Source organism: Pantherophis guttatus, chromosome 5 (genome assembly GCF_059756535.1).
Source record: "Pantherophis guttatus breed Tessera chromosome 5, ASM5975653v1, whole genome shotgun sequence".
NCBI lineage: Eukaryota > Metazoa > Chordata > Lepidosauria > Squamata > Colubridae > Pantherophis > Pantherophis guttatus.
The window spans coordinates 52,737,383-52,764,610 of NC_142067.1; the positions used below are offsets into that span (position 1 = coordinate 52,737,383).

At 36.3% G+C, this 27,228-nt stretch overlaps 1 non-coding gene across 4 annotated transcripts in view; it reads left to right on the forward strand.

The window, feature by feature from the left end:
• LOC117677627 (uncharacterized) overlaps nucleotides 1-13,346 on the forward strand; it is a 35,723-nt gene extending 22,377 nt beyond the window's left edge. Inside the window, exons 2-5 of one of the 4 annotated variants that reach the window (XR_015728207.1) lie at nucleotides 1,788-2,013; nucleotides 6,659-6,787; nucleotides 10,646-10,727; nucleotides 11,707-12,478. This is a non-coding gene — a transcript (uncharacterized LOC117677627). Of the gene's footprint in view, nucleotides 1-1,787; nucleotides 2,014-6,491; nucleotides 6,788-10,645; nucleotides 10,728-11,689; nucleotides 12,479-13,051 lie in introns of those variants that run through there. The other 3 variants (XR_004594836.3, XR_004594847.3, XR_015728208.1) reach the window with 3 other exon arrangements.
• Nucleotides 13,347-27,228: the final 13,882 nt, after the last annotated feature.

Here is a 27,228-nt window from a genome sequence, read left to right on the forward strand (position 1 = left end):
GAGCATTTCACCCTTGAACAAAGGGATACTAAAAAAAAAATAAATCCTTGCTGCCACCCAATGGTCATTTGGACTTTTTGTGCATCCTAGAATTTAATAATGTTATCTTTAGAATCCAACATGGAAAATAATTTGTTGTTTTAATCAAGCTTCAGTTTTTGAATTTAAAATAATGTCCACAAAGAAAGAGAACTTTTTAGAACATGCTTAGTGTGTTGATTCCATATTGCTCATTGAAGTAGCTGAAGCATGGCAAACTATTATAAATATAACTAGCTGGATACTCGTGATTTGCTACAAAACTATGTGATGGGGCTTGATAAATTGACACTTAGAGTTTGAAAATTAATGAGTAGTTACAATCGGCCTCTCCTCTCCCCTTCTCTCCCTCAGGCTAGCCCCACAGATGCCTCTCCTCTCCCCTTCTATCCCTCAGGCTTGCCCCACAGAAGCCTCCCCTCTCTATCCTCTTCTCTCCCTCAGACTTGCCCCACAAAAGACTCTCCTGTCCTCTCCTCTCCCCTTTTCTCCCTCAGACTGGCCCCATAGATCCTCTCCCCTTCTCTTCTTCAGGCTGGCCCCACAAAAGCCTCTCCTCTCCCTCAGGCTGGCTCCACAGAAGCCTCTCTCTTTTTTTAAAAATTTTTTTTTTATTAAACATTTTTTAAAAACAAAAAGAAAGCTTTAACACTTTTTCCTTTTCAACAGTTTCGCATCAGTCAAGAATTTCTTACATACATTTTTTCTCCCTTATTCTACTATATCTTTTGTACATATACTTCTAAGATTAATTAATTTATTTACATATATACATATAAATACTCATGTACACAATTTCATTTCTACAGTTTTTGTTTCCTCACATTTGCTATTATACTTCTACTCCTATTTCAACTATTATTTAATTTTCCCTTGCCTTTTATCTTTCTCCTCCAGCCATTCATACCATTTCTCCCACACTAAGTAATATTCTGTTTCCTCTTTTTCTTGTATCTCCTTTGTTAATTTGTCCATCTCCGCACATTCCAAAACTTTTCTGATCAAATTATCTTCGGATGGTATATTATTATTTTTCCAATTCTGAGCGTATATTATTCTTGCTGCTGTGATAATATGGATAATTAAATATTGTATTTCTTTTTCATATGACAATGGGAGTATTCCTAGTAAAAATGTTTCTGCCCTCATCTCTATCTGTTGTTTGGTTATTTCTTCTAATTGTGATCTGATTCTACTCCAATATTGTTTCGCTTTATGACAGGACCACCACATGTGGTAATACGTTCCCTTTTGCTGTTTGCATTTCCAACACGTTGGTAAGGTATTGGGAAACATCTTTGCCAATCTGGCTGGTGGCAAGTGCCACCTATAAAACATTTTATACATATTTTCTTTATAGGATACAGACATTGTTAGTTTATAATTTTTGTTCCATAATTTCTCCCATTTATCCAATTCAAAGTTATATCCAATTTATCCAATAGTCCCAAACTTGAAAACTTGTGCTGCAATGTTAAGATATAAAGTTAAAAGGGCAGGAATAGATTATAGCTATGCTTTTTAACCTGTAACCATAAAACATTTTGAAATTAGAAGGAGAATATAAGAAACAGTAGCATTTTATAGTCACAGATCTTCGTTTCTTTTTATCTTCCAGAACATCTCACTACTGGGTCATGGCTCTATTTAATCGGCCAGTTCAGACCTGCATTCTTATTAACAATTTTGTTTATTCTCCTATTCCTAAGAGATAGGGCATGCCTTAGGAGAGTGTTTTTGTTTCCTAGACAAACCTTTCCAAACCAAGAGACGTATGAGAAGAGAATGCTGAGGCCCTCTAGTGATGAAACTGAAGAAATTAAATGGGATTCAGAATAACAGAGTTGGAAGAGAATTTGGAGGTCTTCTAGTCCATCCCTCTGCTCTGGCAGTAAACCCTATACTATTTCAGACAAATGGTTATCCAGTGTCTTCTTAAAACTTCCAGTGTTGGAGCAGTCACAACTTCAGGAGGTAAGTTGTTCCACTGATTAATTGATCTGTCAGGAAATTTTTTCCTTAGTTCTAGGTTGCTTCTCTCCATGATTAGTTTCCATACATTGCTTCTTTTCCTGCTCTCAGGTGCTTTGGAAAATAGCTTGACTCTATCTTCTTTGTGGCAACCACTTAAATATTGGAACTCTGCTTTCATGTCACCCATAGTTCTTCTTTTCCTTAAATTAGACATACTCAATTCCAGCAAGCATTTTAGTCTCCAATCTCCCTAATTATCTTTGTTGGGGTTGGCCCCCCAATGGGATTTTCCCATGTATTTTACCAAGACAAGAAACATAAGGAGGACTCGAAAAGTCCAGACCCTCCTAAGCGTACCATGTATTATGAATCCATTGGCAATGTCCATTTTGCTGCCCGAATTCATGAGCACCTAACTCTAGTGGGTTTGCCCCCCAATGGGATTTCTCCATGTATTTTACCAGGAAACATAGATAGGGCATATATGAAAACACCACACCCTCCTAAGCATAACTATGCACTATGAGGCACCATTGGCAATGTCCATTTTGTCCGAATTCATGGGCACATAACATAGATAGAGCAGATTTGAAACTTCCGGTGGCTCCGCGTTCCCCGAATGGACGCTCCTTTAGGAGCTCCAGCCCCGTGATTCCGTTTGCCGCTAGAACAGCGAAAATCAGCTGTTCTAGCTGTTCTCCCCCAGGGAAAAAGGGGGAGAGAAGAGCAGAAGGGTCTGGGTAGAGCTCCCCTAGACCCCCAGGCTTTTTTTTTTTTGAAGCCTGGGGTTTGCAGGGTGAGAGCTCCTTGAAAGCTCTTCAGTGCTCTGGATCCGAGACGATTCTGCTTTATGCAGAACAAGGGGTCGTGACCACACCAGCAGAGCAATTTTAAGGATTATGAGAAAATTTGAACCTGGACGCTGGCAGAGCAAAATCAGGAGAACAGAAAATGCAAGTACTAAACTTTAACTCCGTTTAAAAGAAAAAGAAAAAATATGGCGCTTAAGGGCGTTAAAACGAAACTTACTAGTGAAAGTGATCGTTAAAGCTGCAACATTGTAAAAGCTACTGGATTACGCGGCAAGAAAAAGATTTTAAGTGCTAGTGGAATGAAAAAGACTATGGTACTGACCCCAACTACTTTATACTTCTAAATTGTGTGGAAAATTATTGGACTTATTGACCTGATAGCTGAATAAATTTAAAGTGGAAATTGAAATATGGCTGACATCAAGGATGGAGGATTATTATTATATGAGCCAGCAAATTCACAAGTTGTGACTGTAAAGGTTTTACAAGAACTCTTAAATTTTTATACTTCTGTTATATTGGAATCAGTTGAAAGGACTATTTAAAATTATAATCTGGAGAACAACAATGATTTGCTGGCTGGAAAAGAGGAAGAAAATCAAGTTATTTCGACTTTGGAGCAGGAAAAAGAGGCTGTCAGGATCACGATGGAAGTTAACACAGAACAGAAGCTTGGCAGAAGAAAGTACTATTGAAGAAGGAGGACTGGAAAAAATATAGAAAGAAAAGAAGAATTGAAGATTAGTTTCTTTTGGGGAAGATTTTAATAATAAATTTGAAAAGTTTACTGAAGTTAGTATTTTTTAAGTTTAAGTAAAAATGTTTAACTAAAAATGGATAGCTTTTTATAAAAAAAATTATCGAGGTATTAAAAAGCTTAACTTTAAACTTAATTGATAACTTTCTGAAAGTTTTGAAATTGATATTTTGAAGAATGAACTCAAGAAGTTTACTGAAATTAGTATTTTTTTAAGTTTAAGTAAAAATGTTTAACTAAAAATGGATAGCTTTTTAAAAATTACTGAGGTATTAAAATGGTTAACTTTAAAGTTAATGGATAGCTTTCTGAAAGTTTTGAAATTGATATTTTGAAGAATGAACTCAAGAGTTAGAAATAATTTAACTCAATGGATTAATAGTATCTTTAAGGTTATATTCTGAAGAATATTCTATTGAAGTGTCTTTTTAAAAACTTACTGAAGTATTAAAATGGTTAATTTAAAATTGAATGGATATATAAAGAAAGTTTTATAATGTTTAAATTAAAACTCAAAAGGGGAGGCTGATGAACAATTTTTAAAAGAGGAGTTAAAGAGTGTGAGGGAGTTTTGAAACTTGTAGTAAGTTAGTATATTTTAGCTTATGTTTGTTTAATGTTATACCCTGTTTTTGCTCTGGGAAGTTGGGGGTGGGGGTGGGGAAGGGGGGGTTGAAGGTTGTGTGGATAAAATGGTTGTCTCATTTTCAATAAAATTAAAAGATAGATAAATGTATTAATAGAGAAGTAAGAAAAGTGGGGGAAATGTCATAATAAAGGAAATGATAATATTAAGATATGATAAATATTGGAGGAGAAAAAAGAAGACACAAAAGATGTATTCAGAAGATATATTGACTGATTGAGTATGTATTGTTTGTTTGTTTGTTTATAAAATAAAAAAACTTTTTGAAAGACAACATAGAGCAGATTTGAAAAGTCTGCACCTTCTGAAATGTATCGATGCAACATGAATCCATTGGTGAGTCATATCGCATCAAAAACACAATTAGGATGAGGTACCCATGAATTCGAACATTAAAATGGACATCACCAATAGATTTATAGTGCATTGGTATACTTAGGGGGGTCTGGACTTTTTGAGTCCGCCTTATCTATGTTTCCTGGTAAAATACATGGGAAAATCCTATTGGCAGGCAAACCCACTTAGATTTAGGGTTAGGTGCCCATGAATTCAGACAGTAAAATGGACATCATTAATGGCTTTGTAGCGCATCAGTATGCTTAGTAGGGTGCGGATTTTTCAAGTGCACCCTAACTACGTTTCCTGGTAAAATACATGGAAAATTCCATTGCGGTGCAAACCTGCAACCTGTCTGTCTGTTTTGGTAAGTTAGGTAAGACAGTTTAGTTTAGAGTTTAAAGCAGTAGGCTAGATTCCGAGTTCAACTCCCACCTTTAGCCATGAATGCCTGTTGGGTGAATTTGAGCCAATTATTGTCTCTCAACCTAACCCACATCACAGAGTTGTTGTGGGAAACATAGAAGAAGGAAGGTGTGTTGGATATGTTCACAGCCTTGGGTTGTTTGTAAAAATAATAAAGGTGAGATATAAATAAATAAAAGAAAATAAATTCAGATGCACTTCTACCAATTTTAACAAAGGGATCTTGGCCTGCCTCTTTTCAAATTTTAGATGGTGGCCAAAACAATGGGGGAAAATTATTCTTTAGATAACTAGGACCTATATCATGACAGGTTTTGTCGGTCACAGCTAGAACCTTGAATTGCATCCAGAAGCTTACTGGCAACCAGGGCAGTTTGCATAGCAGGCATGTTACATGCCTGACATGTGCCCTTAACTACACAGGCCACAATATTCTGGACCAGCTGCAGCTGCTGAGTGGCTTTCAAGGGCAAATGGTTTTTAAGTCAAGGCATGAACATGGCCAGACCCAATTTTACAAGTTTTTTGTGATGGTTGTTAAACAAATGCAGCAGTTGTTAAATCTATATGTCACTATGGATGTTTTTTTTGCTGGAAACCAACTAAGGATGGAAACTGCCAAAAAAATCTTGTAAATCATGGTCATGTGACTGTGGAATCTATAACCAGCCGTAAAGATGAGCTGGTTGCCAAATGCTCAAAATACAGTTGTGTGACCATGGGGGAGGGTATAGCCACTGCAAATCCAGAACTGGGTTGTAAGTAGCTTTTGAGGGGTGTATTGCAACTTTGAATGGTCACTAAGTCCCAGTTGTTAAGCAGTAGCAGAGAAATCTGGGCAAATCCATTCCCAAAATACAGCTGGCAAATTATTTCCTGAGTAAGAGCTGTGAATTCAGGAGGATCTTCTAAGCTGTGGAAAGCAAAGCTGCCATGTTGCTTCATTTATGTTGCTCTGAATGCCTCTTCTACCATATCTAGCAGTGCTGTGAATTGCCCTGACACTTTGATATCATGAATCAAGTTCCCTCCATGGTACAAAGGGATAGCGTGATGAATAAAGGCCTTACAAACATCTAGTGAATCATGCTGCCTTTTCTCTAAGCTAGAGGTTAAATTAACGGTTGACTCAGGCAACACGAATGCTTTTAGACATATGACTACAAGTATCATTTATCAGAAGCACGGTGCCTTCTTAATTTTTTAAAATAAAAATAGAAGGACTATTGGGAAAATGTGGAGAGTGCCAAATGAAAATTGTATTTAAAATGCTATGAATAACGAAGGGGAAAAGAATGTTTTTGGAAGCCAATTTTCTTTGGGTACTTTCTACAGATGAGCAAAGTTTCCACACACAGCCATCCCTCATAAACCATCTGAAGCTGATTTTTGATTATCTTAAGTTCTGCCAGTTTCAGAACATTGAGAAACAGGCAGGGTACACCATGCACCAATGACTTTTCCCTCCAGCTAACCAATAGAATATAAAAAAATGAAGCTCAAACAATATATCTCTTTTTGAGTTGCTGCAACATCTGGAATAAGAAAAAGAGTTGGGAAGCAAAAGCAAAGTCCCTAGAAAAACTGACCACTCAGAAACCCCTGGATGGAAATCAAAAGGTCTTACTCTGCTCCAATGCCACATAAACTTCCTCATTTTTATTCCAGTTCTACTACAACTGACCTTCTGACAGATTAGCTCTTTCAACTGATGGTAACTAGAAGCAAGGACAGACTGTTTTGGTTTTGAATAAGAGCAGAGGAGAAGAGCCAGCACCTCCAGGTGACCTCAGAAAGGTGAGAGAATCTCTATGTAAGGGTTTGCAACATGGAGGTTGGTGTATAACATAGTGGTTGGCCTCCATCTAATCCAGCCTGGCTGGGGGATTCTGGGAGTTGAAGTCCACCCATCTTCAAGCTTCCAAGGTTGAGAAACACTGATCTAATCCCAGGCTTTCTGGTACCAGGGTGGTCTCCTCCTATCCAATCCTTGGTCTTAATTCAGCTGCTAAAATGGAAAAAGCTCAGAAAACTTTCATAGAAGTGGATTTCTGTGAGAAAACAACAACAACAACAACCCAAACATTTATTTGTATAAATAAATAATTCAATTTGCTTGTTCAGTATAAAGATATATCCTTTGAAAAGCCCACATTTGCCAGTGAATTTAACATAACAGTACCAGGAGACTGGCAAATGTGCTATAATAATATACCTATAAATTAGGAATGGGATATTCAGAGGAAAGTAAGAATGTGATTAAGGAATTTTTATCATTCTGTCTTAAAACTGTTATATGTCAAGCATATCAATCATATTGGCAAGATATGGAATGACTATAAAATGAATTTTAACATTTGCTACTTAAATGATCTATGCAGTAGATTTCTTCAAATACTACAAAGGCTGACAACTATCAATAACAATCATTTAACACATAAATAACAAGTTAATATTTTACTAAACATATTTTCTCGTTCTAATTTGAACCATTTGCCATTTTCCCTTTTATCTAATTTATTAATAGGCAGCACATGACAATAGTTAATCAAAATGTATTCAGAGTCACATGAATTTCATGTTTTTAACACAATTGTTAGAACACTTTGAAATATCGGCATTAATAAAGGCCAAAGGGCATCAGGCAGTCATATGTTATGAAACTTTCTGTATTTTTAGCAACTAATATAAATTATATTGCCAACAAAGAGAGAAAGAAAGAAAAAATAGAAGCACATTTATTGGTATAAATTAGTTCAGTATACTCTGGAGTATTTATAATATTTCTAACCACTACATTGTTAAGAAATCGGAGCATTTAATATTGTTTGAATAATATAAGAAGTATTGCACACTACTATTTAGCAATATTTGACCACTTACATTTAACATAGGTATGTTTGATTGTATGTTCGCACACACAATAATTTACTTTGAATGAATGTAATTTAGAACCTGAAGAAAGAGTGAAGTATTTGTGTTGTTTCTCTGTTCAACTTCTCTGCTATTTTGAAAACTTGTGTTTGTCAGAAAGCGTACAAGGTAGCTGAAACTGATGTTAATTTATTATGTGACCTTTGGAATAATGAACTTGAATGCCTTATATTTTTAACACAACAGCAGGTTGCTTTAAAAATGAGCTTCTTTTGATCATAAAACTAAATCAATTCAGGAATATTTAATAGTGGCTGGTTATGATTTTCCCCCTTTCTGTTGTAGATAGAAATGGATTCAGTTTTATATAGGGCTATCAACTCCAGGTTGCCAAAATCCAGATACCACTGAATGATGGCCATGAGATTTGCTGCCCTCTAGTGATTATCTGGATTTTGGCAGCCTGGATCTAACAGCCTTCCATTTATATGGTGGCTGAGTCTGTCCTACTATTATTACATTGTAGTATAAAGTATATCTACAATAATTAAAGTTTTTAAGGATGTGTATGGTCTTCCAACCTAGCAGTTTGGGCTAATGTTTATGGTCCTACAAGCAGGGTCCTACAATCTGAGTTCTAGTCCTACCATAAGAGCCGAGGTGGCACAGTGGTTAGAGTGCAATACTGCAGCTACTTCAGCTGACTGCTAGTTCAGCAGATCAGCGGATCAAATCTCATTGGTTCAAGGTTGACTCAGCCTTCCATCCTTCTGAGGTGGGTAAAATGAGGACCCAGATTGTTGGGGGCAATATGCTATTTAGTATACTGTCTTTGGTGTAAGCCAGAGAGTGGGCGGCATAGAAATATGACTAATAATAATAATAATAATAATAATAATAATAATAATAATAATAATAATCAGAGAAGGCAACTTTGAGCCAGTCTGTCTCTCTTAGCTTAGGAAGACAGCAATGGCAAACACCACTTCCAAAAATATTACCAAATACCCCTGCCAGGATTTGTCCATATAGTCACTAGGAGTCAAGACTGACTTGAAACTACACATATGCACCCTGCCTTCCAACATTTCCAAGCATTTTTCATTATTTTGAATCAGAATACATACAAAATGGATCAAGATTTAAGACAATTCAATCATTAAAATGTCATTAAAATAATATTGAAGAAAACATGAAAATGTACACATACAATTTACATTTGTGACTCCTTCAGCCCCAGTCATTTTGTGTTGCTGCCATACTTATGCGGTCTTACGTTCCTTTGGATATTAAACCTGTCCTTTGTCCATATGGTATTAATTACTGCACTTAGAACAAAGTTCTAAGGTTTGAAATGTAATAAAGAGAATTATTAATATATGACATAAGAGAAATCTAACCTTCAATGGTAGATAATTAGTATGTTTCCCTGTTGACATTTGAATGATTTCTCCTTTTCTTCTTCTTTTTCCTGGCAAGAATGAAGCTTTAAAATGTATTCAGATTAATTTAACTGAATTGTGTACTCTAAGATTATGAACTTTTCAATGTGCATTGCATATATGGCATATGGAGAGAAAGATGGAGCTTCAATTGTGTAGTCACAAATGCCTTCTTGATTTTTTTTACCTGAATGTCCCTGGTATGGCTCCTCTTATAACTAAAGTAACTGTCAGATTCTGAAATCACTGACAATTATGCTTTGTTCATTTACAGTAATTATGAAGGAAAAATCAAAGTATCCAAATGTTCTGAGAAAGAAAGAAGTATTTTTATTAGATGAGACATATTGGGTATATGTTCTTACTATTGCTGTCACTGCTCTGTTTCCTTTTCCTTAAAGGCAACTGGAACGAAAAGAACAAAGGGGGAAAAATTTGAAGAAAGGAAAGAGTGCTATGGGAGGGAGCATCCTCACTAAACCTACGACAGAGATGGGAAATTGGTTGACCTCAATAATCCCTTGGAGAATTTCTTTCTCAAATGCACACAGACTTTATTTTAACAATGCAGAATTAAAATTTGTAATCCTGTACACCTTCATTCATACACACAATATACCAAATCTTCTATTAATAATAAGACAATGAAACTGGATCTTTGATTTCTCAGAGCAAAAGAGATTATTGAATTTTTTTAAGGTGGCTTACTTGTTAGAGGGTAGTTGCTCATTCCAGTTTAAAAATTAACATGCAATTGTTATAAGGAGTCTTGCTTATTAGCTACCATAATGAAAGGCGGCAGTTGGAACTGTTGCAAACTAGTCTTAATTTTAGAAGAACAAGGCCATCTGAACACCCATCCTCAATCTCATCAACTGTTACGTTTTATGAATGTCACAGAAACAAAGAGATATTATTAAAATGCTTATACGCATCAGTTCCTTGAGTAATCCTTATAGATATTTTGTAAACAGCCATTATCACTAAGAAATTGTGCATTCAATGTTTCATTCTGATGTAACTTCTACGTTTACTTTTGCTCACATCTATCTGGAAGTGTACTGTATTTCCCCCCCCCCCCCAACACTAAGACTCCCTGGATCTGTGAAGCAGGCTGTTTTTCACAAACACGTTATACCATAATATCTTTCTTACCTGGAGGCACCACTTGACCTATTATTTTTATTTTATGATAGAAAGATAAGAGTCAATATTCTGAGAGATCAAATGTAATAAAACCCCATCCTGTCATAGGAAGTACTGGTTCATATTTCATACATTGAAGCAAATTGAATTAGGTGCTTTGTTTCAAATAATTCCTTCTCCTTTTGTTTATAAGATATTAAACAGCTGGACTTGTCAAGCAAAATAAAATTAAGTGCAGCAAAAATATCAAGGGTTGCAGATGGCATTTTTTTTCGGTAAGTAGTTGCTATCAGAGTTTCATAAAGAACAGTCATAATCTTTATTAGTACTACAGACATATGTTGCCATTATTGTCTGCTTTTCTAGTTATTTTTTTTGTTATGGGTTATTTAAGAAAGCAAAGAAACAAAACATCCTAGAATTAAAAGATTTTATATGGGACTTGCCAAAGCTTTTTTCTTAATGTATGTTATCTAATATTAATGAGAAGACTTTATACATTCTTTTTTCTCAGCTTTTTAATATTTGGATATATTGTTGTGTGCCAGGGAAAAATTCATTTAGAATAAGAAGATGGTAAATAAGACAAATAGCAGATAAGAAAGTACAATAAATGCTTGATGGTACATATTGCTTCTGAAAGTAATGTTATATAATACTTAGAAGAATATTCTTCAGAGGAAAAATAAGATGAGGAAAAAAAGCCCTTAAACTAAGGTATTCTTCACAGACACTTCTGTGAATAAGGCTTTTATTAAAGTGAAGCATTCAGTATGCTCACCTCAAACCAGGCCCATACTGGAATATAATTTAAACCACAAATTCTTTTCTCATTTGCTCTTTGGGAAATGAGGCCCAATCTATTGCAAGGAATAGCCCAGAATCCTCTTGTGCCCATTAGTACCAAGCCAAGCTTTGCAGTATTTATTTAGTTTGAAGCAGGATTGAGCAAAAAGGTATAAGCATGAACCAGGAGTAAAAGAGACGAGATGATTAATTTTTATACCATATAAATAAACACTTTCAGTATACAGACACTAGTATTAAAAAGAAATGTTATGTCAGTTATGTACTGAGGGCATTATTACTATTAAAACTGTGATTATTATGGGAAATTATAAATCTGGAAGTGAGAACATTGAAACATTTTTGGCTGATATATTTAAATATTAGAAATAAATATACTGTTACAGTAGTTGAAAGTTGGGGTTTTGTTTCTGCTTTCATTTTTAAAAAGAATCCCGAACTTTGCAGAACAAGAACATCTATTGAGGATCAAAAAGTCAAGATACCAACCATAACTTAAGTGATGCAAAAAAAAAAAAAAAAAAAGTAAGATTTCAATTGCACAACTGTATTGCCATCATGCTATTTTGCCACCTCCTTTTCCTTCTCTTTAGATTATTCTGGTAAATAGTAGAAGCATAACTATAATATACAAAAAGATGAAAGATGATACCTGTGTATGTATACTTGAGGGTGGAATGGAAGGTCATGCAGTATAACATGTATAAATGAAGCATACTTTAAACAGATGGGCAGCTGGTTCTGAAAAGAAGTTAATTCATTTCCTTATATTCTTATACCTGACACCAGCAATGGATGACTTCACATCCAGTGTGGTCAACCCTATTAAGTGATGGTCGATGTTAGGTGGGGGATTGAAAATATTTCCACTCTCCTGGAATCTCAAACTCCTTCACTGCTAGTTAGAAAGAGTGAACACTGATTGGCTGGATTTCTTTATGCTCAGCTATTGCCCATTACAGCTAAGCCTTTATGGGCTGCAAGTGCCCTTTGAAAGCTCCAAAATCATAAGCACATGGACAACTCTTTGCTGAAAGCTTTTGAGATCTGTATATTAGAAGTGCCCAACCCCTGGTCCATGGACCAGCACTGGGCTGTGGCATGCTGGCAACTGGGCTGCACATACAAATGAAACCCCATCCACAGGATGCAGGCAACATGCAAAACCATGCCCCCCCCCAGTCCTTTCTCCATGGAACCAATCTCTGGAGCCCAAAAGGTTGGGGGATGCTGCTGTAGATGGCATGGTTAATATAGAGAAACAGTGGAATATATTTTCAGGTTGATTAACAATGATTAGCAAATAAAATGTGATGTGGTACACTAGCAAAAAAAAATAAATTACAAATAGACAGCAAATAATACAAGCTTCAGTTTGTATGCTGCATAATCCAAAATGGAGGGGGAGCAAGAGAGAAATCTGGGGGAATAAGATTCAATTTTTATTATGGGCCATGGTATCATTTAAGAAATGTTAAGAATTAAAATGAATGTTATACTTTCTGTCTCCAGAGTTGGTACGTGCTGGATGCTATCATGATATTTAATCATGATGGAGCTGGTGTTGAGGCCACTTGCCTTGGAAATAAAATAAGTTAGACCATCAGTAGTTAATTTGAAAGTCTGCTCTAATCATGATGGTATAACACAAAAATGCATAATGCAATAACTTAAATATCAGGTAATTTGATGTTATAATAACCCCAAAGCTTATTCCTTGCTTCAAACATTTATTTAGGCTGACATTTTAATATATCTTTTGTGGCTGTTGTACATTTTCTTTCTTTTTTAGGGCATAGGCCAAGATTGAAGATGGAATATGAACCAACTGAAAAATAATCATATTGTTTTGTCTTCTCTCTGTGGTAATTTTTCTATAGATTTTTCAGCCATTTTTAAAAAAACTGGCTGAGACCTTTTCAAACAGCTAATGCTAATATTAAATTCAGTTTGCTTGAAAGGCTTAACTGAAATGGCCTCTGCACTTTTAAAACTCTCATACTACAATTCTGCAACTACTCAAATGAGTCATAAATGAAAATTAAATGTAATAACTGAAAATTAAACATAATTGTTTTTCAACTAGATCAGAGTCGCCTCTGTAGCCTTTTAAAAGCAGTAGTTAAAGGAAACTTGAAAAAATGAAATTCAGGATCTTCCTCTTATCTGGTGTTTTGGTCATTGGTAAACATGTACTCCCTGGAATGCCCTCGAAGTAAGAACACAAGAAATAAGAACACTATCCATATCATGTTATGGGGTTGGGAATCTGTATCCAGCCCAATGTTGGGTGATCACTGGGCTGCCCTTTAATATTGCCATGCAACATCACTACTACAGGACTTGCCACATACTCTTCCAAGTGCAATTTAAAATAGGCATTATCTATGGGGATTCTCTTTTTCTGGCAAGCATAGGCTCCATTCTCATGACCTTCCAAAAGGCCTTTAAGACCTGAATGCTACATAGCTCCTGGTACTAGGAAAACAATATTACATTATTCTTACTATAATTATATATTGTATTTATACAACCTGAACAGCATAACAACAAATTCATAATCTATAAATAACGTCAAAATCTAAATTCCAGATGATCATCTTACAGGCTCTGCCATATATTCCAATCTCTATGCACTGTGTCATAACCATGTCTTCAAGGCCTTACAAAAAACTACCAAGGTGGAGGATAGACTGATTTCTGGGAGAATGATGTTCCACAAAGTGGGCACCATGACTGAAAGGCTCTCTTCTTGGGTCCAGGCAGACGGCACTCAACTACTGGATAGGACTCATAACATACCTTACCTGCTGGATCTAATTGGATAGCTAGACACAACTTGTGAGAGGCAGTTCCTTAAATAACCCAGCTCCATGTTATTGTGATGACCCGGGGCAGGGCACAGAGGCAACACAGGCAGCTGGCAGTTCAAACCACCCCCTTATTGCTCCAAAGTTCCCCAAACGCTCCCACATTTCTGGCAAGTCCCAGAGTAAAGTGATCACACACACACACACACACACACACACCTCCCTCCAGCAGCCACTGGCTGCAAGTAGTCCAGCCCAACACTGTGAGCACAATGGCTGCAAAGCAAAAAATCCAGCAGGGCAAATCAATGAGTCCAGGATGCAAAAGAGCAAGGCAATTAATCCAGGAAGCCAGGAAGAAAGCAGGAAATCCAGGAAACTTCAAACATCAGCAACAGCACTCAACACTCCAGGAATTCAGCATTTGTGCCTGACAAATGCCCCTCCCCACAGTGTCTCCTTAAGTCTCAGTCCCCAGGTGTGCCTTGTGAACGGGGGAAAGGTGCTCTCCTCCTGAATAGTTGGGTCAGTCTGTGCTGTTCTCATCTTCTCTCCACTCTCTGTGCTCAAGGATCAGGAGGTCCTTGCTCATCGCCCGAGCTCTGTCCCTCATATTCATTGTTTAGCCTCTCTTGGTCATCCTTCCCCCTTCCTCTCTGCCTCCAAGCCATCCCAATCCTGAAAGGCCCTGGCCTGACATGGCATGTTCCTCCCCACATTCCTCCAAAACCAACAAAACCCCTCAATCTCTTTGGCTCCAGTTCCGGCTCATCATCTTCCTCCAGATTCAGGCTCCGATGGGGGCATGACAGTTATCATGTTATTTTTGCATTGGTTATGGCTACTGCTTTTATGTAACACTTAGGATCATTTTGACTGAAATAGTTTATAAATTCATAAATAAGCATTGCTGTTTTCAAGACCTGCTATCATTCCAGACTACCCTGTTTCCCCCAAAATAAGACATCCCCTGATAATAAGCCCAATCGGGCTTTTGAGCACATGGCAATAAGGCCAAGCGTTTATTTCATGGTTCAAAAAAATATAAGACAGGGTCTTATTTTAGGGGAAACACGGTATTGACTAGACTGACTGGAATTCAGAAACATGTATGAATTCAATAACAGGTTCTACAAAGTCAGAAGTGCTAGCAGCAACCTACAGGGAGATAAATCAACTGATTGCTTTCTTATAGTGAAAAATATTTACTTATTTAAAATACCCATAAACAGTTGTAATCCCAAGGATTCTGAGTGCTGTACAACACCAAAATAATAAAATGTAATAATCAAATCACAGATCTTCTCTCCCTTAAATCAGTTAGGTACCAAAGGCCCACTGAAACAATTCAGATTTAACTAGCTTGTGGAATATTAACAAGTTAGGGGATTGTATACTGCTCAAAAAAATAAAGGGAACACAAGCAGAAGACATCCGAAATCTGAATGAATGAAATAGCCTTATTAAATACTTTGTTCTTTACGTACAGTAGTTTATACACTGCTCAAACAACTAAAGGGAACACAAAACTACTGTATGTAACGAACAAAGTATTTAATAAGGCTATTTCATTCATTCAGATCTTGGATGTCTTCTGCTTGTGTTCCCTTTATTTTTTTGAGCATGTATAGACTTATGGGCTGGAGTACAGCGAGAGATCTACAGGTGGGGATTACATGGAGAAGGCCTATTACCCTGTCTACCTCCTATGAACTTTGCAGACAGTGGGAATTTATATTAGCATTGTATGACTACATAATCATTTTAAAAGTGAATAATAATGCATTACTAAAAGCTCTTCCACACATTTATTTAGGAGAAAAAAAGGCATGAAGGCAAGGTCCTGAGAAGATAACACTAACCATGCAATTTTGTGTATAATTATTCTGCTGAAGAAGCAGCCCTGTGTCTTGTGGAAGAATTTAAGTGCTGCTGAGCATAGCAAGAGTTTAAAGCATGAATTAGCAAGCACAGTTTCAATCCTGTATTAGCAGTTAGGTTTCAAGAGAGTTGGTCAGATGCAGTTGTGGCTTCATATTTAACAAATGTAGTATGCTGTATTTATTGTGATTTTTGACTTCTTTGTAACCAATTATGGTTTTATATATTTGTACTTCCTTATTGCTTAACAAAAAACACATTCTGTTTTCCTTATTTTTCAGTCTTACCCCTGGATCGTTACAGAATATGTCCATGTGTGCTTAAGCATATTTTTAAAAAGTACATGGGTATTTATATGGTATAAAAGATTTTTGATTTGTCAAAAAATACAACCCACTTCGAAATAACTCAACTACTCTAGTACTGATAGTGCTCTCTTAGTTACCTCTGCTCAAAATAAATTCACAATATGTGCTAAATTCTAGAATATTGCTAGCATTGAAAATGGCTTACACTTCTTTTCAGCAAATAGGTAAACCTTATAGTTATTAAAGCAATTCAATTAATGGTGGCATTTGGTGCCTTCAATTAGGAAAGTGTTGTCTATGCACACACAGTATCACATCTTTTTTTTTATGTATCCAGAGATTTTTTTAAAAAGTGCTTTATCCCAGTTTCATTCATGGAAGATATTCTTTCAATCATAATACTTCAATTTGACCATGACTGCTGAAATCTGATAGCAGAGGCTCCTGTCATTTTGAGATATGAAACAGAGTATATACAGTGTTAAGTGCTTTGGTAGAAAACTCATCCAATAAATGGCAACAACTGGAGAGTTTCCAACAACTGTTTCTGATCAAAAACTAGCAGATTTGAATAGTGAGTCACTGATCTGTATCCAATGGGGCCAAGACCAAAAGACTCACGGTTATTATGAATCTTATATAGAATAGTGATCGTAATACATTGAATAGAATATTCTATTCTAATGGAATATATTCTAGACTATATAGTATATTTTTATTTATTTGTATCTCACCTTTCTTATTACTACAAATAAGGCAGCAAAAGTATCCAACACAGTATTCCTTCTCCTATTTTCCTCACAACAACTCTGTGAGGTGGGTTGGGCTGAGAAAGAGTGACTGGCCCAGAGCAACCCAGTTAGTTTTCATAACTGAGGTAGGACTTGAACTCCTGGTCTCCCACCTTCTAGTCACTCTGTATGTAAGATGTCATAGAGTCACAACTGAATATATCATTTTCCAGAAAAAGGTGGAGAGACAATTATTTAATGTTTTAGATTTGAAAAGCTCATTGGGTGATCTCTAGCTCCCCGTACCAGATATAGCAGGTAGTGGCCTTCAAATTCTAGTTCCTGCTACTACCAAAAACAAATTTAACAGAGTTAGATAAGACTTCAAATCTGGTTGAAGAATTTCAGCTATATAAAGGACCATGTTCAGAGAATTATGGGAAGCAAAGTTCAACATGTTGTGTGGGCCACGGTTGGAAAAAGATGATGTACTTGAAATTGGGGCACTGTTCACTTTTTAAATGAAAATGTTACCAATCAATTAAACCATTATAAAAAAGGATAAGGCAACTTACCCTTTTTGTCTCTGATATTCCCTTTTCCTTTCATATAACCTTTTCTTCTCCCAACCAGCAGATTTCCAGGAGAAAATCAATTTCCAACTTTTAAAGGATTTTTTAAAAAGAAAGCATAGACTGTATGAAATTATGTCTACAGTTGAAATGTTTGCACAGACATGCACTACAATAGTTGATTGGAAAAACTTGACCCCATTTAGTTCTTTTTAATGTGCATATGTTCACAGTGCAGTTGGTACATATGTAGAGCAGTGAGCAAAAATTTCTAGCACATTATGGCTGATGCAGACAATCCATCTGATAAATGTCCAAATTTTACGACTCATAAAAGTCAGTAGAAATTGCTGGTTTTAGTTAGTGGACAATGGATTGTTATCATTTTTTGTTCTTTACTATCCTGCATTGTTTCACATTCTTTGCATTGTTTCACATTCACATCAACACAAGAGTAAAATCAACTATATGGAATTAACATAACCAGTCCTAAAGATGTGCCCAGAGTTTGGTATAAGATGGGCAGCTATATAAATGTTTTAAATAAATGAGGAGATTACTATCAACATGGCTATTTCTATGAAATTAAGGTAACTGCAATTTGGTGACAGTTTAAACCAATAAATAATTAGCTGAAATGGGAAAAAATGCATAATTATTAATAGTTTTCTACTAATGGAAGCCACTCATTCATCAAGTCAGGAGGCCAAATATAATAATTTTGAGAACATTATTCTCAACAGTTTTATTTACTGTTTTTCTTAAACATTCAACTTCCAATTAAGACAAACATTTTAAAGTGACAAAATAGAATAATCTTTGAAAAAAATTGTATTGCTTATACAGAAGAGTCAGAAAACTTGAAATATTCTCTGCACATTCTTAAGTCAATTTAAAATGCTAACAAAAAATTAGCTAATTACTATTGCCTCTGTTCCACATCTCTGCCAATCACATAATTTTCCTTTAAGATAATGGCTGAGAAACCCTGACATAAAACCATAAAACTGCCATTGAATGTGTCAGAAAAAGAGGAAAATGCTACTTTGATAGGGATATAGGAAAGGGCAACTTATTGTCTTATTTATGAGCTGGAGATGAGGCTAAAACAATGTTACACAGACTTGGCTGAAAATACTTGTAGCTACAGCATGTCTGAGTCATGCTTAGATCCAAATAAAGGAAAAACATTTGTATGAATAAAATTAATGAACTATAAACAATAATTTAGTACATTGCATATCTCAGAGCTCTGAGAAGTGCCAAAATGTTTTTCACAATCATCCGTAACTTGTGTCAGAAATCTTTATCCCCTATCTTAATAACTAGATATGGAAAAAAAAAATAGTAAAATTAGGAGTTCATTCATACTCTGATTGAGCTCATTCTACTAAATTGAGAAACACAAGGGAGCCAAGTACAACTACATAGGTAGGGGTTTGCCTCTTGTCATTTTTGGCTGAGAACCTGATTAGTTGCCAGTAAAAGCCAGATTAGGCTGAGGATTTCTTTATCTTTGAATTCAGCTATAACAAAAACTCTCATATGACGATAAACTAAGAGAGCAGAAGCACTTAAGATATTTGACTTTTGCTCCTTATTTTCAAAATTAGGCAAACTCTTGGCCACTTTCAGAATACTGTGAATACAGAATATTAAAGGGTTTATTTTTTGCAAAGAGACATAAATCAAAGCAGAGGTTAGGTCTAAAGCATTTCCTCAAACAATCAATCAGCTACCAGATCTGGACTAAACCACTATGTGCCTACTAGATAACAGCAAAAATTTAGTATTTTTGACAACTATTTACTGCCAGCTAGTTCTTGTCCAGATTTTTGCAATACAGATCTGGCAGCTCCAAGCATAACATAATTTTTCCTTCTATCTTTCCTATCATTTGACATCTTGTGGGGTTGTTAGTTTCAGAAACAGTTAAAGCTAGTTTTTGAGTAACCAAACATCTTTGATATCAAGAATCCCCAACATGACATATAGGGTAAAAATGTCTGATATATACCACTGCTGATTCAGGTCAGATATTTCCGAGAATGTCTTTGGTCTCCAAATGGGATTGAAAGCTTTAGCATATGGGAGCTGTAGTAGGCTACATGAGCTAAAGCAAATCCAGACATTCCCCGTTACATACTGCATCTGATATTAGGAAAATATCTCAGGCACTCCCACAGTTGACTTACTTTTATCAATCCACTAAAGGGTTAATTTCATAGCCAAGTCCTTTGCAAGTGACATTTTATCTGAACTTAATTAACAATGCTCCTGCTTGGTTTGCAAGCTTTTTACTCTGCCAAAGGCTTAACTTTCTGGCTCCAAACCACTATATTTTATTATGGAATTTCTGGAGCTAAGTCAGATACAACTCCCCCTCCACCCCCATCTATATTAGTGCAGGCAAATATGTAAAACTAAAAACAGGATTTTGTTCTTTTCAAAGCCTTGCAGCAAGATTTTGCTCTTTGGGAAACATCACATATGATGATAAGAATGGATAATTAAAATCCTGTAGTCTGATATATAGGGACACTGACTGATCTTCTCATTTACAAACTATCTTTGTCTTTTAGGCTAACTTAAAGAGGGAGTGAACAAATCAGAAAATGCATATCAGTAATGTTTGACTTGGTATTGCAACCAGATTTCTCATACCTTGCTAAAACTCTTACTGTTCTTCAGTTAAATCTTGTTTAAGGAAGTTGCATACATTCTCAGAGACTCTTCCCATCCTGTTAACAATCTTTTTGGACTGTTGCCTTCTGGCAGAAGATACAGAACAATTAAAACTTGGACCACACGTTTTCTCAATAGTTATTATCCCGGAGCTATAATTGCACTCAACAATGAACTAAAGGGCCATCATCAGTGAGCAGTTGGACAGCATTACTTGGTCTGTTGTGTGGATGTTTGGGTGGTTTAGGGGTGGGGAATTTGTGGTGGGTGGGGGTGTGTTTGAGGATTGTTATGTTTGTTGGAACTGGTCTTTGGGTGTTAAGTGAATTTCGTTGTAGGGGTATACTGTGTATACATGTACAATGACAGTAAAGTTATTATTATTATTATTAAATCCGTATTGACTGGTATATGTTTATGTACTGGGGCAAATTTAGTTCTACTATAAAACCTTCTCCTCATCCTTTTGAGATGTTTCTAAAGAGGAAAGATATAGAGAAATGCACACATATACCGGACCTTACAAGGAAAAAGGAAGCAGATTGTATTAAAATATTTTTCCTGGTACTCTAAATTTCTGTTCATATAAGTTTGGGAAAGTGGGGAGGCATTTACATGTGAGATTTATCTGAGAAATGATAACATGTAAACTTTATATCTTACCTCTTTCACACTGAGTGCAAGGCTGTACCAATTATTAACACAGAATAACAACATTGGAAATAATCATTTGGCAGTAAGTGAGAGTGAGACTTGCAAAAAAGAAAATGTTCCAATGGTTTCTTTATTCTTGCCTAAAGAACTTTACTGTATTTTTTGTCTTTTTTCAGTCAGCATCTTGGGCCCAATGGATGTGCTCATCACAAGCCTCTATTGTCATTTTATGCACACTTAGAGAATTCCCCCATTTTTAACAGATACACAAACTTTTGTTTATTGCATACAGGTAACCCTCAGCATACAACTATCATTTAGTGACTAAGTTACAACGGCACTGAAAAAAGTGATTTATGTCTGTTTCTCACATTTATGACCATTGTAGCATTCCCATGGTTATATATTCAGATGCTTGGTAACCGATTCATATTTATGCTGGTTTTAGTGTTCTGGGGACCTTTTGTGATCTTCTGACAATCAAAGTCAATGGTGAGGCCAGATTCACTTAACAATCATGTTACTAACTTAACAACTGTAGTAATTCACTTACCAACTCTGGCAAGAAGGGTTGTAAAATGCGGCAAAACTCACTTAGCAACTGTCTTGCTTAGCATTAAAAATTTTGGGCTCAATTGTGGTCATAAATCAAGGACCATCTGTGTAGGATTAAGGGTTACATTAGCTCCTACATCAAGCATGTCATAAAATATGTTATTTCTATGGTTTACTTAATTTCCTCTGGTCCTCTGGCTTACATCAAACACACATGCCTGTTTTGTAATATTCAGCACTAATAGAAACCCTATGGACCCAGAGGCATAAGGTTTTGCAAAAAACTGCAAATATTTGTTTCTGTGTTATTGGTAGAAGCTCAATGCCAAACTCTGCTACGTTTCGGTTGGGTTTTAACTTACTTTCTGGCTTCAATCCTACTATTGTTACAGTGAAGAAGCTGATTTTAGTTAATATGTTTTTAGCAACAATTAACCCATAATATGCAGTGGTGAAATCCATTTTTTTTTACTACTGGTTCTGTAGGCGTGGCTTGGTGCGCATGGTGTGGCTTGGTGAGTGTGACTTGGTGGGTGTGGCAGGGGAAGGATACTGCAAAATCTCCATTCCCACCCCACTCCTGGGGGAAGGATATTGCAAAATCTCCATTCCCACCTCACTCTGGGGCCAGCCAGAGGTAGTATTTGCCAGTTCTCTGAGCTACTCAAAATTTCCGCTTCTGGTTCTTCAAAGTGCTCAAAATTTCCGTTACTGGTTCTCCAGAACCTGTCAGAACCGGCTATAGAATGATGATTATATCTATCCTGTTATGAAACAGATTCACATACCTGACAGGAAGACAAACTACTCCATAGATTTATGTGATAGAGTATCACAAAATAAAAAAAACAAAACCCATCCCTTCCTCAGCTGTAGTGGAGCATAGACTTTAGAGAAGATATGTGAAGACTTAGTAAAACGTTAGTTCAGACTATTAGGAAATTCTGATGCCCAATGGAAATCAAGAAAATGACTTATGACCATTTTTCACCCTTGCAACCATTGTAGCATCCCCATGATCATGTGATCAACATTCAAACGCTTGGCAACTAACTCATATTTACGATAGTTGCAGTGTCCAGGGGTCATGTGATCACCTTTTGCGAGCTTCTGACAAGTCAATGGGGAAGCCAGATCCACTTAACAAACGTGCCACTAACTTAACAATTGGAGTGATTCACTTAACAACTGTGGCAAGAAAGATCATAAAATGGGGCAAAGCTCACTTGACAAATGTTTCATCTAGCAACATAATTTTTGGGCTCAATTGTGGTCATAAGTATAGAACTACTTGTTTACGAGCAAAATAATGAATTAAATATGACAGCTTTTCTGATCTTGGTTTTCTCCAAAAATGTTGGGCATCTTCTACCACCCAAATCTTCTAGTTGGATACAATAGGGGACCCGCATTGCACAGACTGAAATAGCTGTTTGGACAGCAGGTCAATCTTATGTTCATCACATTTTACTTAAGAAAGACCATTAGCTCTCACCTCTTCTGTAGAAGCCTTTTGAATCAGATATTTCACAGAAGAATGTGACATATGGAAGACTGACTCTGTCATACATATGGCAAATAAGGTATCCCATGTAAATAAACAGGGTAGTTATATAGCTATCACTATAAAATATATATGTAATAATTGAAACTCATCCTCATTATTAGCTTTAAATAGTCCAAAAAAATGGTCTGAAAGGTAATATAAATAAGCATTTATTCTAATGTGAGCAATTCAGTCCTCTCATTTACCAAAATATTTTATTAACATCTAACTTCCCATAAGAATTAAACAACATGTCTATTTTTGCTTAAGCAATATATATATATTTTTTAAAAAAGTAAATATTTAACTTTCAATTTAAGTGTTTACATTTCAAATAAGCGATTTTAACCATATTCTGCAGTTCAGTATGTGCTTTGGAGTACAGCGGTCTAATACTTTGATGAATTGAACCTTATTACCTTGTTCATGTTTCAGTGGCAAATCACATCCATTTTATAATGCAGTGAGAAACCAAGTGCTCAACGGCAAATAATTTTCTCAGCTGAGCAACTCAAACATTGCTGTCAGCAAGAAATTGATGGGACTTTTTGGAAATCTAAAATGGAATAGATAGAAAAACATGAACAAGTGAGAACCCAGATTAAAATAGCCATGACACAAAGTTTCCCATTACAAAGGGCCTTTTCCCACTGCTAAGTTCAACTATTCTCCATTCATTCTTCAGTTGGCAGAAAGATATAGCAGAAATTTGTTGTTCCCTTTGGCATCACTTGGGGTTTTTATCACTGCAACCTTTTGCTACTTGTTTCCCATGTATATGTATCAGCTGGAAATGAAGCTGGCTTCATAAACCCTACTCCAGATTTCAACCTTTCTCTGCTTAGGCCACAGTGTGGGCCAGGTTTCTGTCTGAATGGCAGTCAACATGGAAATGGATTCAACCCTGAGGGTGTTGGAAGCTGTCCACTTAACAAGAGAAACACTACATCAGCACTGGTGCATGTAAGGATAACTTATGCCTATTTCATTCATGGGCTGCAATGAGATGAAGGCAACGTCTTATGAACATGACAGGAAAAAAAAGGGAGTAAACATGTTTGCATTTACTGTTAGGTACAAATTGGAAGAGTGTAGAGCAAGTAAAAGCGCAATGTCCATTCTAGAACATTGGGCATTTCTTTTAAAATATTAAAATTTGCCTGGTATGTGTTATTTATGTTCCTTTCCTGATGATCTGCAATATGAAATATGCCTATATATTTATGTTGAATCCTACTCTTCTTATCTATATGAGGATGGTGCACAACATTGTAAAGGGAGATTTTGTATAATACGTTGGTACAAATGAAGAACTTATTCTCAAAGCATCGAAGTAGTTGCATTGTTTGGAAGGTTGTCTGTACCTGGATTTGCATGGCCAGAGAAAATTTCCACTGGCATTACTAGTGAAGCAAAATGACAGTGCTGCACACTTAATAGAGATAGCATTTCACTGAGGTTACCATTGGTGGTGCAGCTGGAAATTTTTTTCAAAGCACCTGTTCTAAGACTTCTAGAGGACATGAGCGCTTTAACACTTTAAGAAGGAATGCTTCATTTTTACCAATTCACTTTTGAAAGGACCTGTTTATAACAAATTGTACAATTCTAAGGCAAATACAAGAATCTTCACACTTACATGGTTTTATCAAACCAGGCACTACAATGACAAGAAAGGGAATGCATTTAGAACTATTTCAACCCGGCACTCACCATTAAGCCAATGCCAATGTAATTTTATCAAAATGCAAAGTATAGAAAATTAGCACCCACCCCTCTCCTAGAAGAATGTAACATTCTAGGAAATATTAAAAAGGCAGAATATTATACCTCCCTGGATGAGAAAAGGAGAAACATGCTCTTGGAAAGTAGCACCCACCTTTGTTAATAGCCCCAGAAAGACTGGGGCATCTTATCTACAAAAAAAAGGGCTTCAGCTCCAGGGTGATAGGATTAGCTCACTCAAGATCCAAACCAGGACAAAGCCATTAAGCCATAATAGGAATTGCCCAACACTCTTTCAGAACACAACCCTTTTCATTACATCATCACCCAGCAAGATTCAACAAAGCCTGGGACTCAAGACAGCCTACAAAGTTACCCTGCATAGCCCCCTGGGAGTCTGACAACCAATGAGAATACAAGCTCAAGTTCAAAGCCCAAGAGAAGGTATAAATAACTCTCTCTCTCTCTCTCTCTCTCTCTCTCTCTCTCTCTCTCTCTCTCTCTCTCTCCCTCCCTCCCTCCCTCCCTCCCTCCCTCCCTCCCTCCCTCCCATCCTCCTCCCCCCCACTGTGGGCTCATTTGCCCAGAACCTCAAACCATGTGGTCCTGTCCACCATTCCTGTCCACCATTCAACCATCTTTCCAAATAGCCTCCATGTTTTTCCCCACTTGGAACTGAACCCAGAGGGACATTTCTTCCAATAAAGGTTATCATTGCCTATAATATTATGATTATAAAATGTTGATTTAGTAAGAAAGTTCAGATAACTCATTCTCTTATCTGTTTTAAAGTTGTACAAGAAAACTATTTTTGTTATTGTGTATATGATTGTAAAAGTAAAACCATAATAAAGACAACGGAAAATATGTTAAACCTTTTAAAGAAAACTTTGCCCAAACTGTTGGTGCATGAAATGTGACTGTTCTTAACCATGTCGTTTTTATCAGTTTTTATAAAGGAGGTGCAGTAGGATTGTGCATGTACAAGCACAGCTTATACTTCAAACTTCTTGTGAACATAAATTAAACACCTCTTTTTTTATTAATAAGGGAGCCATGTTGTCTTTCACACATACATGTAATGAGCCAATATCTTCAAGGAATGGCATCTTTTTTGAAGCTTTCATAGAAGACAGAAAAAGGATGCAACTGCTTTAGTTAATAGCAGAGACCCGCTGTATTTGAGCAAGATACAAAACCCAGTTACTAATAACATTTTGAGAGCATGCCCAGTGAGAAGGAAGGCTTTTCTCCTATTCCTTTAAATTAGAATTCCAAATACCAATTCTAGAATCATGGCCATTTGGAAGGGATGTAAATTCAATGGCTGTGGTTCATTTGAAAATCATCTCGCTACACCAGAGCTCAGTCCAGGTTAGTGCTGAAAAGTCCTCCTATCTGAAAATTTGGATAATGGGCGCAATGACACGGAACAAAATTCAGACTTGGTAAATAAGACAAGTCACCCTGTTGTGTCTGATATTTGTTGACATTTTAAGATTTCAAAAGTGGTAATCGGTTTAAAGAGAGCCACTGAAAATTTATTTTAAAAATTATTGATAAAGTTAATCACTCTAAAATGACAGTAAAAGTTAAGTAAATGGTAATTAACATCTTATGGACTTAAGCCATAATTCACTGCATTGGTATCGAGGAGTTATTTCTGATGTACAAGAACATACAAGTCAGTGAAATGTCCCTAAGGGCCCAGTAAGCAGCAAACAGGTACAATGTCCCCTCAACTGCCAGAAAAATACTGTAAATCTATAGAGAACTTCTTGTTGCTTAGGAAGTTGTTCTATCTTAACAGATTCAAGAACACTTTTCCACGGACATAATTCTAACTGGACTGGACTGAGGTATTTTCCTTTGCTATAGCTTGGAAAAACCAAGGGTTTGTGTTTCACTCATGGTGGGGTGGGTTTTTTTTTTCAAGAGGTCGAAGGTAGCTCAGCTCGGCCAGTTTTAATAAACTTTATTTTTTTTCCTAGACAGGTGGAGTCAATTCAGCTATGACCTGTCTGGATTGTCTCTTGATTTTTCTGGCAGCAATTTTATTTTTTCTTAGCCATGGCGAAATTGAGGAGGAATGAAAATGAATGAGGGGTAATTATTGCAGTATTCAGAAGAAGAAAATATGCTAAGATAATTGTTGACAGAGCAATTCAAAGAAGTGATAATGAAACCTAACCCAAAGAGCTTGCTTTTAATTCCAGATAATTTACCGCAAAAAGAAAATCACTCACTTTTATCTGTTCCACACGAAAGCATGAGAGTCCTTGTACTATTGTATCTTGTGCATAGGTTGTCTCTGTTCCTAAATTGGGAGACACTGGTCACAGTTGCTCATGCCTTTGTTGACTGCCATTGGGAGTATTACGACTCACTGTACATGAGGTTGCCCTTGAAGAGGATTCAGAAGCTTCAGCTGGTCCAAAATGAAGCAGCATGTGTAATATTGGGCACTCTTACATGATATGCTCATGTCACACCACTGCTATG